Source organism: Sinocyclocheilus rhinocerous, unplaced genomic scaffold, assembly GCF_001515625.1.
Source record: "Sinocyclocheilus rhinocerous isolate Xijiao unplaced genomic scaffold, SAMN03320098_v1.1 scaffold988, whole genome shotgun sequence".
In the NCBI taxonomy this organism is placed as follows: Eukaryota; Metazoa; Chordata; class Actinopteri; order Cypriniformes; family Cyprinidae; genus Sinocyclocheilus; species Sinocyclocheilus rhinocerous.
This window is the reverse complement of record NW_015650363.1, coordinates 1,485,655-1,492,480: the sequence shown is the minus strand read 5'-3', so window position 1 is coordinate 1,492,480 and position 6,826 is coordinate 1,485,655. Positions and strand designations below refer to the sequence as shown.

The window sequence follows — 6,826 nt, the reverse complement described above, 5'->3', positions numbered from 1 at the left end:
GTAATAATAATAGTAATAGTATAAACTGAGACAGTGGTAATATCATTATGTTCCTATTGGTCAGTAGAGGAGCTTAGCTTAGTCTGACAGTTACCTGCTTTAGACCAGGTTAGTTTCCCAGCATAAGTTGCTGCCACAGTGACTAAGCTTGATCTAGGCCTATGTTAAATTTGCTTTATGGAACCAAATCATTTGACAATACGTCAGACTAACTGAAATAAGCCTGGCTTATTTGGTTAACTTTTTTTTTTTGAAACAGGCCTCGAGGCATTAAAAGTGATCATATTTTCTCCATTGCATCGAATCGCATTCTGTTGAATCGAAATCGGATTGCACTGCATCGTAACAGGGGTAAATCGTATCGCATTGCATCGGTAGCTGCTTCATGTGTATATTTAATGTATCGTATCGTTGGCTATGCATCGAGATGCGTATCGTATCGGCCTGAGTCATGGAGATGCACATCTCTACTACATATATATCTAAATGCAAAACCTAAAAAAAAGTACTTATGCCTGAAAATACTCATAAGCAACTAGGGACAGCCGTATGACGTGCTTATTGTCTTCGGTCTGTTTTGACCACCAATGATCACAAGTGTGACCCCAGTTATAACTACCAGAGGGTTAACATAATATAATATTGGAAGCCATCTTAGTAGTGCTGTCCAAAGCACACAAAACAATCAATTCTGGGTTAATATATGTCTGAAAGTGAAATGGATATAATAATTGGGACTTTAAACTAACGAGGTAGGAAAAAACTCTAAAAACTGTGTGTTTTCACCACCAAGGACAAGTGTGACCCCAAAGTACCAGAGGGTTAATAAAATATAATAGTTAAAGGCATCTGACATTCATAATGTATTGTTCCAATTTTGGTTCCTCAGTCACTATTCACCTTCATGGAGAAAATATGCAATGAAACCGAATTGTGATTGAGACTCCCTTAAGTACAGTCTCCCAAATCCATAAAAAATGACAAGAGCCTAATTTGACATATGACTGTAAGTCAAAACATAAGGACCTGCCTAACTAGACAGCATTTCTGGCCACCCCAGACAAACGTTTGATAGGCAAAATGCTCCCTAGGTAAGCAGCTTACTAGGTTTTGAAACTACCTGTATGTTTATTCAAGAAATCGAATTAGTGTTTTAAATCAGGAGGAGGAAACTACTAATACTACAACCATTCCAGTGTAACGTTACCTATAGCTAGAACCCGTAGGCCTAATTTATTTCTCAGGTAATCAGATATTGATTGGCATGACCTATCAGGGTTTGACTGTCCAATTCGCGAACTAACCACTATCTCTAAGTTACAATGTTTCATAATAACATGAAAAACACAAAATCCGGCTAAACACAAAAATATTACCAATTTACGCACTCTGCGACATTCTCTTTCATCACTCCAGTGTTTGTCACAGCATGCTTGTGAGTTTACAGGCTAACCGCTAATGCTAACAGGATGTGCTACTTGAACAGGATGCGAGGTGAAATAAATGTCTCATTTATTACCTTGGCTCCCTCCTTTCGGTCTGTATAAGCGCCCGTCAGGGTAGACGACCTTCTGGGTCGTGTTCAAAGGTAGATAACAAAGGGTTTTCCGGAGTTTTAGGTGGTGTGGCATCGTTTCTGAGAGGCAGATAGCAGTCTCATGCTACACTGATCAGCGCGACTGACAGGCTATAGACAAACACACAGTAGATCACAACACCACACACTCGCTCTGCGCCCGCCTACCACATGTGTTTCCATATTGGGTGTGTGCAGCATGAAATATTCATTCTGTTAGCTGAAAACGACCAACGTTTGTTTTAAAATTAAAATAAAACGTATTTAAAAAGTGTACAGCGAGTTATAATTTAAAAGATCTTTTAAAACGACCTGCATTAACGTGTCATAGTAACACATATATAAATCGTAGTAGTCTATGAGTTATGCACACAGATTATAAAACTGATAAAACCGATCCTCCTCTATCTTGAATCTTTCATCTTTACTAGTCTGACTGGTTTCTGCTCTGTCTTAAATTGCCAATCATTTATACTAATCATTTATTGTATTTTGTGAGTCATTGAAGTTAAGTATGAATAATTCCTGCACTGAAGATACAGCAGCATTAGCAATAATACATTTGATTTTGACATCATTGAAACAAAGAATATAGCCTACGCACCAGCTCACTTAAGTTTATGGATATGGGTGTTTTAACTTGCGCTGTTCAAAGATTTTAAATCAGAATATAGCACATTAACCCCCAGTTTCACAGACAAGGCGTAAACCTATTCCAGACTAAAGTGTAAGTATGAGCTGTTTTAACTAAAAGAAACTTGCATTGACTGATCTTAAAATATATCAGTGCCTTTGTTTTGTCTCAAGATGCTCACCATTAATGTTTTTTCTAAGGCATGTTAATAAAAATTACTTACATTTCCTAATTGAACAATGGCCTAATCCTGGCTTAGTCTAAGCCCTGTCTGTGAAACCGGGCCTAAAAAGCCTTTCTGGGTTTCTACATGTCTGAAAGTGAAATGAACTTTATACTAATGAGGTAGGAAACACTTTTAAAAACTCATCTTTTTGATAAATATAGTCATTGAAAGGAGGTACACTACTGTTCAAACGTTTGAGGTTAATAGGATTTTAAAAAATAAAATAAAATAATACCTTTATTAAGAAAGAATTAATTAAATTTATCAAAATGACTGTAAATACATTTATAATGTTACCAAACCAAAGTTCTGAACAGCAGTGTACATTTTTTAATCAGCAGGAAAAACAAGCTGAATATTAAATTAGCTGTTTATTTTCCATTTATTTTCTATGAAGCTTGCAATTTTGAAATCCTGTTACTAATTTGGAGTGGGTCTAATGTTTAAAATTAACTTAAAATCCTGTTTTGTGTTATTTAGCGATTTTCAAGCATTCATGGAAAAAAAAAAAAGAAATAATTCCTAAAACTGACAAATAAAATTTGTTGCCAAAAAAAGGGTTGCAAATTTAGCCTAAATTAAGCTACCATTCACTAGATAAACTTATTCACCATAAATTAAAGCTTAAAACTTTTTCTTATGCCAGTTTGACGTTTGAAACTGCCTATTTTTCATTAACATAGGTTAATGTTAGAGAATTGCTTATTAAACATATCAACAAAAACATGGGATCTGTAATAATCATTTTAACCAACTTTACATTTATTATTCATCTACTTTGTACAGAATCACATTATGGCCACATTTAGTAACAGGTCTGCCATAGCATTGTGCAGTTTCAGTATTGTCCAGTAACAATAATAAACAAAGTCTATTGTTTCAGCAATAGAGCTCCAGGAGAGGAAGGATGCTGAACGCAAACCACTGTGTCCTAACGTCTTCTGGGGAGTAATGCTAACTCTTATTGAGGACTGTTTAATGTACTTGACCATCGGTCAGATAAACACACAGAACAGTCAATGACTCTGTGGAAACAAGAGGATGAAGGAGTTTATTGTGATCCATCTCCTTAATCCTCACTGTGCCATACTTATCCATATACAGAACATTTCCTCATCATGGAAGCTGGGTTGTAAAATGCAGTCAGGAATATCTTCATCAGTACAGTGCGTAATGGACCAAATAAAAGCGAGAAACAAGCAGGAGCTTAATAAAGGAAGTGCAGATTCCAGAACATACTATGGAATAAGAACAAAGAAAGGCAAAGATCTTCAACACAATTACAGGAATGTCTCCGTTTTCCTTAGTCTAAAGGAAATACACAAGCGGAAAGAATCTGTCACACAATAACTAAAGGAAATCTCTAAAAGAAAAATAAATCATAAACAAAACAACATGCCTGCATGTTACATGACATCCTAATAATACACAACCTCTCCTTTGTTCTGAACAACATAATACAGATATATGCATATTAGCCATGATAATCTGAACAATTTACACACACACACTTAACAGGGCAAGGTATTGGCACTGCTCAGGATTGCAAAGTACTTGCAAGTTTTGTGAACAGCAAAAAAAAAAAAAAAAGGTTTTACAGTCTCATGCTACACTGATCAGCGCGACTGACAGGCTATAGACAAACACACAGTAGATCACAACACCACACACTCGCTCTGCGCCCGCCTACCACATGTGTTTCCATATTGGGTGTGTGCAGCATGAAATATTCATTCTGTTAGCTGAAAACGACCAACGTTTGTTTTAAAATTAAAATAAAACGTATTTAAAAAGTGTACAGCGAGTTATAATTTAAAAGATCTTTTAAAACGACCTGCATTAACGTGTCATAGTAACACATATATAAATCGTAGTAGTCTATGAGTTATGCACACAGATTATAAAACTGATAAAACCGATCCTCCTCTATCTTGAATCTTTCATCTTTACTAGTCTGACTGGTTTCTGCTCTGTCTTAAATTGCCAATCATTTATACTAATCATTTATTGTATTTTGTGAGTCATTGAAGTTAAGTATGAATAATTCCTGCACTGAAGATACAGCAGCATTAGCAATAATACATTTGATTTTGACATCATTGAAACAAAGAATATAGCCTACGCACCAGCTCACTTAAGTTTATGGATATGGGTGTTTTAACTTGCGCTGTTCAAAGATTTTAAATCAGAATATAGCACATTAACCCCCAGTTTCACAGACAAGGCGTAAACCTATTCCAGACTAAAGTGTAAGTATGAGCTGTTTTAACTAAAAGAAACTTGCATTGACTGATCTTAAAATATATCAGTGCCTTTGTTTTGTCTCAAGATGCTCACCATTAATGTTTTTTCTAAGGCATGTTAATAAAAATTACTTACATTTCCTAATTGAACAATGGCCTAATCCTGGCTTAGTCTAAGCCCTGTCTGTGAAACCGGGCCTAAAAAGCCTTTCTGGGTTTCTACATGTCTGAAAGTGAAATGAACTTTATACTAATGAGGTAGGAAACACTTTTAAAAACTCATCTTTTTGATAAATATAGTCATTGAAAGGAGGTACACTACTGTTCAAACGTTTGAGGTTAATAGGATTTTAAAAAATAAAATAAAATAATACCTTTATTAAGAAAGAATTAATTAAATTTATCAAAATGACTGTAAATACATTTATAATGTTACCAAACCAAAGTTCTGAACAGCAGTGTACATTTTTTAATCAGCAGGAAAAACAAGCTGAATATTAAATTAGCTGTTTATTTTCCATTTATTTTCTATGAAGCTTGCAATTTTGAAATCCTGTTACTAATTTGGAGTGGGTCTAATGTTTAAAATTAACTTAAAATCCTGTTTTGTGTTATTTAGCGATTTTCAAGCATTCATGGAAAAAAAAAAAAGAAATAATTCCTAAAACTGACAAATAAAATTTGTTGCCAAAAAAAGGGTTGCAAATTTAGCCTAAATTAAGCTACCATTCACTAGATAAACTTATTCACCATAAATTAAAGCTTAAAACTTTTTCTTATGCCAGTTTGACGTTTGAAACTGCCTATTTTTCATTAACATAGGTTAATGTTAGAGAATTGCTTATTAAACATATCAACAAAAACATGGGATCTGTAATAATCATTTTAACCAACTTTACATTTATTATTCATCTACTTTGTACAGAATCACATTATGGCCACATTTAGTAACAGGTCTGCCATAGCATTGTGCAGTTTCAGTATTGTCCAGTAACAATAATAAACAAAGTCTATTGTTTCAGCAATAGAGCTCCAGGAGAGGAAGGATGCTGAACGCAAACCACTGTGTCCTAACGTCTTCTGGGGAGTAATGCTAACTCTTATTGAGGACTGTTTAATGTACTTGACCATCGGTCAGATAAACACACAGAACAGTCAATGACTCTGTGGAAACAAGAGGATGAAGGAGTTTATTGTGATCCATCTCCTTAATCCTCACTGTGCCATACTTATCCATATACAGAACATTTCCTCATCATGGAAGCTGGGTTGTAAAATGCAGTCAGGAATATCTTCATCAGTACAGTGCGTAATGGACCAAATAAAAGCGAGAAACAAGCAGGAGCTTAATAAAGGAAGTGCAGATTCCAGAACATACTATGGAATAAGAACAAAGAAAGGCAAAGATCTTCAACACAATTACAGGAATGTCTCCGTTTTCCTTAGTCTAAAGGAAATACACAAGCGGAAAGAATCTGTCACACAATAACTAAAGGAAATCTCTAAAAGAAAAATAAATCATAAACAAAACAACATGCCTGCATGTTACATGACATCCTAATAATACACAACCTCTCCTTTGTTCTGAACAACATAATACAGATATATGCATATTAGCCATGATAATCTGAACAATTTACACACACACACTTAACAGGGCAAGGTATTGGCACTGCTCAGGATTGCAAAGTACTTGCAAGTTTTGTGAACAGCAAAAAAAAAAAGGTTTTACAAAGTTAAAATACAATGATCTTAAACCATTAAACAAGAAAAATGTACAGTGTTTGAATTAAGTTAATTTTTGCTTTTTTTTTTCAATACAGAAAACTAATGTAGCAGTGATATTATTCTGATGGAGAACTTCTATATCCATTTTAATATATTAAGTCTATCAGTAACGGTTAATCATGTATGCATTTCCAACAATGCCTTAAATGATATAAAGATTAAAAACTATTTTATGTTTTATTTCTGAAGTTATGTGAGGTTTCCAGTTTGAACAGTACTGAAAAATAATGTTTAATAGTCCTATAATATCATGTGATATGACCCATGTGCACTGCACTGTTTTAATATAGGCTCAGTAATCAAATATTAAGTAGATTTATTTGAGATAAAACAGAGAAATGTAAAAAAAAAAAAAAAAA

General features: G+C 34.2%; 1 protein-coding gene across 1 annotated transcript in view; it reads right to left on the bottom strand.

The window, feature by feature from the left end:
• LOC107711823 (cytospin-A-like) overlaps positions 1-1,674 on the bottom strand; it is a 29,472-nt gene extending 27,798 nt beyond the window's left edge. The window contains exon 1 of the mRNA XM_016516867.1: positions 1,520-1,674. The gene's annotated coding sequence lies outside the window, so the exon portion shown is untranslated. The remainder of the gene's footprint in view (positions 1-1,519) is intronic.
• Between the last annotated feature and the right edge of the window lie 5,152 nt (positions 1,675-6,826).